The 12,365-nt window shown below is 56.9% G+C and overlaps 1 protein-coding gene across 6 annotated transcripts in view; it reads right to left on the bottom strand.

The window, feature by feature from the left end:
• The window catches only part of Spsb1 (splA/ryanodine receptor domain and SOCS box containing 1), a 61,888-nt gene that overhangs the window by 30,178 nt on the left and 19,345 nt on the right, over window positions 1–12,365 (bottom strand). The window contains exon 1 of one of the 6 annotated variants that reach the window (XM_048350193.1): window positions 505–525. The exons of the other annotated variants lie outside the window; for them this stretch is intronic. The gene's annotated coding sequence lies outside the window, so the exon portion shown is untranslated. Of the gene's footprint in view, window positions 1–504; window positions 526–12,365 lie in introns of those variants that run through there. 6 annotated transcript variants of the gene reach the window in all.

Raw genomic sequence — 12,365 nt, 5'->3', positions numbered from 1 at the left:
GGACACCCAATGCCTCAGGAGGAAGGCAGGTGGAGACCCCCACCCCCAAGCTGGTCCTGAAGTACAACAGACCGGGCGGCCAGAGGAGGCAGGCCCTGTCCCAGGTTAGGGCTCCTGGCCTACAGAGGGTCTGGGTGGGCACAGCGACGTCACCCAGAGGCCCCCCTCCACTCACCTTCCAAGCTCCACTGAGTCTCTCCGCGTCCTCTACTTCCCGAGATATTCCTTAGACCAGCTTGCCAGCATTCCCTCCAGGACACACCTGCTTACACAGCGTTCTCCGCACCCAGACCTCCCCATGCCCCCTCACAGAGCCTCATCTCCATGGCTGCCTCCTAGCCGGCTCCTCCTCCAAACTGCCCCCCAACATTACCTCCGGGGCCTAGTTCCGCTGGAACTGAGGCCAGTGGTTAGTCACCGCCCCAAATTCTGGCTGACACCTACAAGCCTGCTCAAGACCCAAACACATTCAACCAGTGGCCTCACAGTCTCCCAGACACCTACCAGAGGATCCAGAGTTCTGGAATGTTCTGGCAAGTGCCTTGGGAAAGAGCCAGGAGAAGAGCCCATGGGTCCTTCCCGCTGGGAGAGAATGGAAGCGGAACGAAGGCAGTTGTAGCATCTGGGCAGGGCCTTGTGCTGGTGGCGGCCCTCCGGGATCCTCGGGCCGCCCTGCCGGGGCCGCTGGATCTGCCCTGGCCCGAGTGGGTTCCACCGTCACCAAGGGGAGGCGGCCCTTGGTTACCGCGGGCCGAACACAGAAGGCAAAACAAACACTGGAGGCCGGGCAGGCCCGCTCCTCACTGCTGGGAGCGATTACGGCTGATCCGCCCAGGAGTTTTAAAAGCCCTCCAGGAGTAGGAGGCGAGTGTGTAACTTGTTCCCTTCTTGTATCACTGTACCCTTCCCAGGACCTGGAGACCCCCCCCCCCCCCCGCAGCCAGGCCCCTCAGGAAAGGAGGGAAAGCCGGGCCTGTGCGGGACGCCGGCACAGCCGTGTCGTGAGGTACCCGCCGGGGCCGTGATGTGTGTGTGTGTGGAGGGGTGTCACCTTAGAGTGGTCCTAGGGCTTTAAAAATATAAATGACTGTCAGGCGCCAGGGGCTCGGGCCTGTAACTCTAGCTACTCAGCAGGCTGAGATCTGAGGATCGCAGTTTGAAGCCAGCCTAGGCAGCAAAGTCCATGAAACTCTTCTCCAATAAACTACCAAAAAACCCCCCAAAACCTGGGAGTACAACTGCGGCTTGAGTGGTAGAGTGCTAGCCTTGAGCACAGCCGTACCAGGATGGCATTCTGCCTCACTGAAATACGGGGGCCCTCCTGCCTTCATCTCCACTCCTCTCAGAGTGGCCCCAAGCCCCAGCTCCTCCGGCCCTCCATCTTGACCCAGCGGCAGAAGGGGGAAGGCTGGGTAGTGGGGGTGACGGGGCGTGGAGGTTCGGGTCCTCAGGGTGACATGCCGGGAATTCAAAGGGCACATTTCTAGTCAGGAAGTGCTAGAGACCCCCCCCCCCCCCGCCATTTTGCCCTGAGTGGGTAGAAAATTTTCTTCGAAAGCAGGCAATAAATACCATGATGCAGAATTAGACACAGGGCCTGGAGCCAGACGGCCGCTGGGGAATGGGACCGCCACCGGGGCTCTTCCCAGCAGGGACCCGATGGGGCGGGACACCAGAGAGCTTCCTCCCCGGTGCAGCCCACCTTGCTTTCCAATGGGAACCTGAAGGTGCTGGAAAGGGAGAGCAAATGTTCCCCCTTCCCAGAGTGCCTACAGTCCCACTACCAGGTGATGAGGAGGGGGGCAGATCCAGAAACATGGCAATCCGTGCCCTTTTGGTGTTTCAAAGTGGCGAGCTGTCAGTTGGTGGGACACAGTCCCCAAATATGTCCCTGAGTGACACTGGAAGACACACCTCTTCCTTTGCTCCTCTCCCTTCCTCTTTCCTTGTCTTTCCCACCCCTCCCCACTCTCCCTCCCTCCTTCCCTGTATTCTTGCTTTCTTCAGGCTTCCATTCTGTCTTCCTTTTTTTCCATTTCTATGTTGATCCCAGTGAAATAGACGGAAACCCCACAAAGGTACAGCTAGAAAATATTTTTTAGGCTCACAGAAACTTTAAGTGAATCGACAACCCACTAAATGGCACTTCAACATGGGAGCATGAGAACGCCTTGCTCATTTTTTACCTACAAAAATGAGGAAGAGGGGCTGGGAATATGGCCTAGTGGCTAGAGTGCTTGCCGCCTATACATGAAGCCCTGGGTTCGATTCCCCAGCACCACATATACAGAAAACGGCCAGAAGTGGCGCTGTGGCTCAAGTGGCAGAGTGCTAGCCTTGAGCAAAAAGAAGCCAGGGACAGCGCTCAGGCCCTGAGTCCAAGCAAAAAAAAAAAGAGGAAGATAAATAAATAGCTACCCTGGGGGTCCAAATCCTCCAGGAGTCCGACAGCTCGCAGCTCAGGGCAGGTTTTCCATCGATGCCTGATGCCCACACAGCTGCATGGGCGAGCCCTGCTGAGCGTGCACGGGACAATGTAAAGGCGGGCCCTCAGTAGCCGTGACAACCAGTTGTCAGGCCTCCACACACGATCCCGTACTGTCACCGCTGAGAGAGGGACCCAATCACCACGGCACCGCTCGCAGGCAGAGCCGTCTGAGGAGCCGTCCCCCGGTGAACGTGCTTCCGTTTGTGCTGAGGATGGCCGGATGGCCCTGCCTCCAAAACCTCAAGCCAGAAGGACCACGGGATCCAGCGACCCGGCTTAGAAAGCAGCATCCCGAGCGGGCGTGCGACACGCGCGTTCCCGGGGCCCACGGCGGAGGCCCCCCAGGGGAGGGTGCGGACGGACTTACAACCCACAGAACTCAGACTCCAGACGGAGGAGGCCATTCGGATGCGTGGCTGCTGCTCGGGGCGCCAGGCCTATGTGAGAAGAGTCAGGAGGACCCAAGTGCTGCACGCCCCACTCGGATGGAGTCTCTAATGCGGTCACCTGCGTGGAGACGGACAGTAGGATGGGGTGGCCGGGGCTGGAAGAGGGGAAGTCAGTGCTGAATGGAGACAGAGTTCCAGCTGGCAAAAATGAGAGAAAGTTCTGGAAGTGGGATGTTGCGGAGGGCTGTCTACCACTCGGAATGTACTCATTCCACTGTGTAGCCTTAAAAATGGTTAAAAAAAAAAAAAGTCAGTTTTATGTCCGGGATACTTGCTATAATAAGATTTCTAGCCACTCAGCCGGCTGAGAGCTGAGGATGGCAGTTCAAGGCCGGAACAGGCAGACAAATCAAATCCAAGAGATTTCCATCTCCAACTAACCAGCAAAAAGCCAGAAGTGGAGGTGCGGATCAAGTGGTAGAGCGCCAGTCTTGAGCAAGAACGGCCAAGCACGACAGGAAGGCCTGAGTTCCAGCCTCAGCACGGGCACACAAAAAATAAACACTTTATTGATTTGAAAATAAGAGCAAGAAAAACCCGAGACATACAATAAGTAATAAAAGAGCAAATACTGCCCGAAACGGCTAAGAAGTGTGGCGGGCCACCCCTGCCGGGGCCCCTCTGCCTCGTTACGCTGACCGGAGGCCCAGGTCCCCCTCCCACTGGGCTGCCTTCCCGGCAGCCCTGCCGCAGAGGACATTTGGCCCAGCGGGGAGGAGGTCGCCGTGTACTTGGCCTCTTTGCAACCGCTCTTCCTTTCTGCAGGAAGGGGAGCCAGGCAGTCCCCACCCCCAGGCCGCATCTGCTTCCAGGCCCCGCTGGCGGAGGCCTGGGAAGCGGGGCGCATGCTCGGGAGCGCACCCTGCAGGTGCCTTCCGCACTGACTTGGAGACGGAACGGGCAGGGGGAAGTTGGCTCCATAAGGCAGGTCAGACGCACGGAGGACCAAGCCCCAAAGGCTGAGAAGCTAGGACCCCCCTTCGTTCCATAGTCTCGGGGCTCCTCTGGGGGCAGACACTGAACCGGGTGGCCCGTGGGACTCGCTGAGGAAGGCCTTCAGCTCTTGCTGGCGTCTAACGTGCCCACAAGGACAGCTCAGCTCGGTTGGTATTTGCTGGTAAAGGAGCATTAAAGTCACATCTGAGAAACAGAGCCCAGGAGGGACCCAGACCACCCTGTGTCCTGCTGCCCTCTCCTGCTGCCATTCCGGTGGCCTCTGACCCCATCTATGCATGCTAGCTGCAGAGCCAGCGGACTCAGGCCCAGCTCCTGCAGGGAAAGTGCTCTTCCAACGTCATGAATTCCTAATCGATAAATTGACCAGGCCTAAAAAAAGTTCCCTCTGTCCACAACTGCATCTGACAACTGTGCCCACACCAATCAGATTCTAGTTCTCAGCCACAAAGTCTCCCGGCTCCTTTGCCCAGGTGGCTCCAAGGAGCATTTTGTCTCAAACTTGCTGCCACCCCCTCCTCCCCCTCTCCAAACAGCATGGATCTCAAGGTAACTTTGCGGTGGCCTCTCTTGGCCTCTACACATCTGCCAGCTTTTGTCCTCAACCTCCCCACCATCCACATCCAAAACCTCACCTCCCTGGTCCTCCGCTTCTCCGTGGCCTTCATGAACAGCAAGCACAGACTTTTCTGCCCGGGCTGACTTTGAACCACCATCCTCAGATCTCAGCCTCCTGAGTAGCTAGCCATCGGTACCCAGCTTAGGTTTATAGTATATTAATCTTGGGCACGTACCCAGAATGTTACAAGTCAGGATACCATAAAGACACTTGCACATCCATGTTCATTGTTGGCCTATTCACGATGGCCAAATTATGAAAACAGCCCATACACAATGGAATTTTACTCATCCATTAGAAAGAATAAGATTATGTCATTTGCAGGGAAATGGATGGACGTAGAACAAATCATGTTAAGTGAGGTAAGCCAAGCTCAAAGAGATAAACAACATGTTTTTTCTCATATGTGGAAGCTAGATCTAAAATATAACTGGACGTGATGAAAAACAAAGTATCTTAAAACAACAAGAAGCCTGGTGGAGTGGCCCAAATGATGGGAGTATATACCTAGCAAGTGTAAGGTCCTGCGTCTAAACTCCATTACTGCCCCCAAACAACAAGCACAACAACCCAAAACTCGAGGAAGAATTGTCACAAGATGCAACAATTCTCCTCTGGGTATTTCCAGAGAACTGCCAGGCGAGTGTGAAAGAGAGTGTCACACACCCATGGTCACGGCATTATTCATCAGAGCCCAAAGGTGCAAACCACCCAAGTGTCAACAGAAGAATGACTAAAGAGTTAAACGTGTTGTGTACACACAACTGAATCTGAGTCAGCCTTATAAAGGAAAGATTTTTCTGGCATACAACAAGAATGGACCTGGAGCTGGGTGCAGGTGGTTCACATCTGTCACCCTAGCTACTCAGGAGGCTGAGATCTGAGGATCAGGGTTCAAAGCCAGTGGGGGCAGCAAAGTCCATGAGACTCCTATCTCCAATTAACCACCAGAAAACCAGAAGTGGAGCTGTGGCTCAAAGTGGTAGCTTTGAGCAAAAGAACTCAGGGGCAGTGCCAAGGCCCTGAGTTCAAGCCCCCCTCCCCAACAACAACAACAAAATAATGAACCTTGAAGACACCATGGTAGGGAAGAAGGCCAGTCCCCAAAGGCCAAGTGTGACTGCTCCTGAGGTCCTGAGCCCTGAGAACAGCAGCAGAGGAAGGGTGCCAGGCGCTGAGGGTAAAGAATGGAAGCTGTTCATGGAGACAGAATTTCAGCTTTGCAAGATGAAGGTTGTGGAAATGTTACTCAGTGTGGGTGTACTTAACACGGCTGAATGGCACACTTGACATGGTTATGCTGGGAAAATTTATTTAGGTGCATGTTGCCACAATCTTTACAAAAAGGATGAAGAATGTATGCCAGGTTTGGAATGAGAAAGAAAAGAAAGGGGCAGACAGAAGGTAGAAGGCACGATAGGCAAACACAAAACACACCCTCAGATGCAACTATAGTGACCTTGATGTGACAGAATTCGGGGAGCTCTGAACCTCTTTATATTTACATGTTATCAATAGTTCCACATTACATGTAAGTATTTGCATATCACAATCACCTAGATTCCTCACAATGATCATGAATTATCACGTTATGAGAGACAATTACACACAGGAAAGTAGAAAGACTGAAATCCTGGGTTTTTGCAGGCAGAGCTGGTAACTGTTAGTGCTAAAGACGTGCACCTCCTGCAAGCATCAGGAGAAGAGCTTGTGCACACAGCCTCTTTGATCATTTTCATCCTGACATTCCTGTTGTCTTGAGACAGTGCCAAAGGCGGTCCCCACTCCGTCCCTGACCTGCTGCATTCGACAAAGGCCTTCTCAACTCTAGAGACAATTGTGGTGGCCACACTGGGGGCAGGGGCTGCAAGTGTCACCTAGTCACTGTCATGTAGCGCCAGGACCAGCCTGGGCCAGCCCAGCACTGAACACTCACTCCTCAGCTTGGCCCAGGACCCACACCTGGGGCTCCGGCGGCTCCCAGCTCTCCAGCCAGGACAGAGATCGCCGAGTGGGAACTCAGCACGGATCCTATGCTGTTGCTGGCCTCCCGTGTCACCCTAAAGGAGACGCCTGCCTCCTGGAGCCCAAGGTTCCCTAGCTACATAATGAAAGGTCAAGGGAAGTCACCCTGGAGAAATGCTGTATCCTCTCCTAGAGAGTCACCAAGCCCAACAGCATCTTAAAGGCCCCGAGAAGTCCCGCAGGGCGGAAGCTTCCGGTTCTGTTTTCAGCAGTTCCCAGACTGGAGGAGAACGGTCTTTTTGAAGCCCTCTTCTCACGACATCCAGAGGGATGCCAGTTCGAGGACCTCCAAACCTTGTTGGCTTCACTGCTCTGGGCTTCTGGGAAGTGGGCCTACCTTTCCCCTTCCCGACTCCCTTTGCAGCCCCGTCTACATTGCTCTGAAGATGGCGCACATGCGCTGCAGAGCCCTGGGCTCTGCGATGTGGCAGGCTATCCATCGCCTGCTTCCCACAGCCTCTCCCAGGGCAGACCTGACCACGGCACCCCAAGATGAGTCCACAGGAGGGAAAGCGGCTGGCTCCCCGCCTCACAGGGGCCTGTCCTTTAGACCAGGGCTGGGCAGACGATGGCCTGGGGGCTAAACCTGGACCACTGTCTGGTTTTGTAAAGAAGGTGTCGCGGCGACATGACCAGGCTTGACTGTCGCCGTCTCGTCAGGGCTGTTTCCACGCAGCAGAGCCGTGCAGCGGCAGGGGCGCCGTGTGCCCCCACAAAGTGCAAGTCTTGACTGTCTGGCACCGAGTCTGCAAAGCAGAGCTGAGACCTCAGGGCTTCCCTCTCCCATCTTCTGCTGCCAGGCTCAGAGCAGAGGACCAGCGGCTCCCAGAGGGACGGCAGAGGCCCCTGCGGTGCCAACCCGCACACACCCTCCCCCCTCCTCCATCTGCTCGGGGCACACTCCGCCCAGCCTTCTAGGACCCTCAGGCCCTCAGGGACCCCCACTTCCTCCCCAGTCCAGGCCTCATTCACACAATATCCTTGCATTGATCAGCAATCCACTTTTAAACACATTACCCCCCAAAAGACATAGATTGATGCATACTTTAAACTCACGATAATGCTGTGGCAATAGATTCTATAGGTCATGAAACACACACACACACACACACACACACACACACACACACACACACACACACATCTAAAAACCAGAAATTAAACTGGAGGAAATAGAAATGAATAGAAATGAAGCTAGCCACTCTGGAGGCTAACCACGCACACAGAATCACCCCCTCCCTTCAAGTCACTCGAGTGGACACCCGTCCCCTGCGTGTGGCCAGAGGAGGTGGGGGGGGGGGTGTCTCAGGGACCCAGGTGCCTGGAGACCTAGGGGTTCAGGCAGGAAAGGAAGGCTCAGGGACCCCCTAGAGACGGCGCCGGCTGCTCCCAGGGTGTATCCAGGGGGATTTTTGTGTTTTGACTCAGAGGCACGAAGCCTTTCCCATTAAGCCGAGATAGACTAAACTGTGGAAGGAGGAAAGCCCCTGGGGAGCGGGGCCGGCCGCTCTGCCAGCCTGCTGCGTCTCCAGGGACTGGGAGAAGGGCTCCTCTGGGAAAGTGGACGGGGCAGCCACAGCAGGGCCTGTGGGTGTCCCCGTTTCTCCGGGTTCTCTAACCAGGCTTCTGCTCCTGAACTGGGCCCACGCAGATGCCAGCCAGCCACCCATCCACCAGGGACCTGGCGACCCTAGCCAGGCCTACGTTCATGTCCAATATGGTCATACCTCGAGCCCATGCAAGGGGCAGCTAGGATGGCGGCATGGTTGCCAATCTCAAGTGTCAGGGGGCACTGCTGGGCTCCAAGTGCTCCCACACGGCTGAGTCTGTGCGACCCTGGAATACAGAGCCAACATGAACCAAACACCAGTGGCTCACACCTGCAATCCTAGCGACTCGGGAGGCTGACATCTGTGCATCTGGGTTCAAGACCAGGCAGAAAAGTCCCTGAAACTCAAAACAGCCAGCAAAGGGCCAGGCTAGAGAGGACGCTCAGGTGGTAGAGGACCAAAGTGAGCAAGCCCAGGCCACGCCACAGGAGGGCACACGGCAGCCACAGGGGCTCCCTGGGGGGGCCCTCTCCTGGGGGTCAGCCCGGCCTCCACAGGGCCTCGTCGCGGGCTCATCCAGATCACGTCCTGTCCCTGCCACCACCCAGGAGCCTCCCGTGACACCGTCCGTCAGGTGCCTACGACATACCAGGCACAGCTCGGAGACCATGAGGGTCCCGCTTCCCCTCCAGCCACCACATCGGATCCCTCCCCAGCTGCCCCGTCCAGTGCTCTCCCCCCCAAGCCCAGCTCTGTGTTGATCACTGAGCGACCTGCCTCCCACCCGCGCCCCTCCCCCATCCTGCACCAGAAGAGCGGCTGCTCGAGCAGACCCGTCCTGCTCCAGGCCACGGCCCTGTGCCTGACACGCAGTGGAACCGGATCAGCGCTGCCGCATGGGTGCGGGGCTCTTCCTGTCTCATGCTACCAGATTCCACAGAAATGGTGCTCCTCGGGGTGGGGGCAAGACCTGGAGCGGCCCCAGTTACACCACCTTGAAACAGCGCTGGCCAGGCACTCATCTGTCCATCCCCCACCTGCTATGGAACCTTCCTCCATCCAATCTGAAGTTCCCCTGCCCCAGACCTGACCAGCAGACCCCTCATTCCTGGAGGACTCAGCCCCACGCAGCCCAGACTCTGGGAGGGAGGGCTTGTCCATTCCCAGAGGCAGCGAGCAGCTTCTGCCCCTCTCTTGACACGATGCCAGGAGCGAAGGCACCGGTTCAGGCCCTGGGGGCTGCGGAGGGACCCTTCAGGGGACCCAGACCCACTGAAGGAGCAGGGGCACACCCGTGCAGATCTTCTGTCCCTACAGGCCAGCAAGGCACTGCCCTCCCCGATGAGGCTGCCCACTGGCACACACTGGCTCCCAGACACCAGCCCCGGAGCCCCCCAGTCAGTTCTCCAAGAAAGAATGTGTCTGCTCTGAATCCAACCACACAGGCCCCTGGCACAGAGGACAGACTTGTCCCAAATGTGACCGCCCGGCCAGTGCCGGCTCTAAGCACTCAGGGGTCACGGCGCATCATGGCTCCTAAGCCATCAGGCCCGCCCTTCCCAGAGTCTGGGTGCCAGGAGACGCTGGCTGGCTGCTGTCTCCCACCAGGAGCCACACACAACGTTCCCTTTATGGGAACAGACAGGCCAGGCACTGGCAGACCCGGCTCGGGGAAAGCCAGGTTTGGACTTTCTCCAAGGACACAGCAGGCCTCTGTCTTAATTCTCGACTGTCCCCACCTGGCCAGCGTCCGCAGCGGGCACAGATGGAGGACCCCCAAGTCCTACAAAGCAAGCCTTCTATGGCTGGCCACAGACGCCACAGACCCATCAAGGCAGCGTCAGCCTGGGTGCGGGATGCCCCTCACTGTCCATCAGAAGCGCATGGAGAGCCGGGCACGGTGGTACCAGCCATGCCGGTGGGCCTAGGTGCTACAGATTCCGTCCTGCCCACCTGGGGCCCATCCTGGCTGCACCAGATGCCGACTTGCTGGCTGAGAAAAATGTGGACAATTGATTTTTTTTCTTTTGTGCCAGTACTAAGCCTAGGCCCTGTCTCTTAGTGTTTTTGCTTAAGGTGGGCAGGCTACCGCTTGAGCCAAAGCTCCGCTTCTGGCTTTGGGGTGGTTAATTGGAGGTAAGTGATGCATGGACTTTCCTGCCTAAGGTGGCTTCGAACTAAGATCCTCAGATCTCAGCGTCTTGAGTAGCTAGGATTACAGGCGTGAGCCACTGGCGCCCAGCTGAGATAAGCTGACAGAAATTTCTGAGGGTGCCCAGCTCACATTTCTGATGCCAGAAATGGCAAGCTCAACACAGATATGCAAAAAAGATTACGAACAACAACAAAAAGCTGGAAAAGAAGGACGGCCGAGAAAACCTAGGCATCGTGACACAAAAGGAGCCACCAGAGTTGGAGGAGGAATCCACCGCTGGGCCTCCGGCAGCCACGGAGTGGCCGGAGCCAGGACCTGTGAGTAATCTCCTCTTTGGAGTCTGTCCCCTGGGCTGGGAAGAAGGATTCGGAGTGGGGGTAGGGGTGGGTGCATGGTTCCAAGCAGGGTTCGCGCCATCTGTGGGCCATGGTGTGGAAGTTGGGTCTTCAACCCCCTGGAGCCCCAGGAGCCCCAGCACTGGTGTGTGGACGTGAGGTGGCTGAGACCTGGAAAGTCACGTGAAGGACCTGCACAGGCCATTTCTCGAGACTCGGCCCATCTGTGCCTGCAGAGCAAGGGCAGCCACACGTGAGCAGACCGGCCTCCTCTGCTCGCTCACGTCTTGATTCTGTGAGAGTTAAAAAGGCCCCTTTAAGCCATCCTGATGAGACGGGGCTTAAGGCGGCAAGGGGCCGGCCCGCCCGCTGGCATTTAGGGTCTTTCTGGTCCCCAGGTTCGGTGACGCGCATCTTCTGCGATTGCCTGAGCACTCTGCCAGCAGGCCTCACGGCGAGTCGGAGGAGAACTGGGAAGCCCCAGTGACCCGTGGACGCTGGGGGGGGTGGCCGCAGGCTGCCAGCTGCCCTCTCCGTGGCTCCGCAGGAACCTGTCTGCTTCACCCAGGCACTTGAAACCGCCAGGCCCGCCAGGGTACTTCACAGGACCGGAAAAGGTCACACGCTCTGACAGAGGCCCTAAGGATGGATTTCCCCTTTCCAATAGGGCAGGGGGAGGAGGGGCTGAGGGAAGGCCCATCTGGAGGACGATGGCTGAAGCGGCTAAGTCCTCGAAGGCCAGAGCTGGGAAGAAGGGACCACCTGGCCCCCTACTGCCAGCATCAAAGCGCGATGGCCAGACACTGTCACCACAGGGAAAGGTCACATCTGGGTCAGTGCTGGCGGCGCGGAAGGGAGTGACCTATTTCCAACGCCCAGTCAGGAACCTCCCTGCAGACCCAGACATCTGACACAGCCAGACAACAAAGGGAAGGGGGATAGGAAGAGCATCAGGAAGGGCAGGGTGGGGCTCGAGGGGCTGAGAGTGTCTGGTGACCTCACCGTTATTTCCCTCTGTGACACCGACTTCTGCCTTCCTTGGTCCCCAGAGTGGCTGAGGTCCAACACAGCTTATGAACCAGTCCCTCTACACCTGGCACCTGTGTGCTGGCTCTTCTGGCCCGCCAAAATACTTGGCCGATCTCAGCCACAGGGGAACCCGCAGGCGGTCCTGGCCTCCTGGGAATCTGGCCCCGCAGTGGTGCCCCTTCTCAGAAGGCTCTGAAGGAAACACGTCACCTGGAGCCACCTCTTCAGAGACACCAATGCTTGATCAGCCACCGCCAAGTTAAGATTTTAAATCCCATTTGCCAAAAAGCTCCAGTCACAATACACCTCCGGCAGGTGCATGAGTACTTTTCCAGACAGGAAGAACAATCAAGAATCTGCTGGAAACTTGCAAAAATGAGAGCCTGGCACAAGCTTTGGAATTGTCAGCCCTGGGTTCAAATCTCAGCTCTCACCCAGACTCAGCTACGACTGGCGATTTTCTAGGCCTCAGTTTCCCCATTTGCAGACAGAGGATCATAGCCCCGTGACAATGTTATCCACGCATCCCTGCACCTGGTAAACATGGAGTGCCGGCTAAGCTAGAGGGATGGGCCCGGGACATAGAAAGCCCAGGTGAGCAGGGCTCTCGGGGCTGGGCGGTTAACACAGGGTGGGCTGAGTGCCTTACAAGAGCATCAGAGTCACCTGCACATCGTGCCAGTGACCCTCACAGCTACGCCCTTGTGTTAAACAGATGTCATGGCCTCCCCTGCCTCAGTCAGCACTGAGCTCTGGCACTG

The sequence above is a fragment of the Perognathus longimembris genome, chromosome 7, assembly GCF_023159225.1.
Source record: "Perognathus longimembris pacificus isolate PPM17 chromosome 7, ASM2315922v1, whole genome shotgun sequence".
Taxonomy (NCBI): Eukaryota; Metazoa; Chordata; class Mammalia; order Rodentia; family Heteromyidae; genus Perognathus; species Perognathus longimembris.
This window is presented reverse-complemented; position numbering and strand designations above follow the sequence as displayed.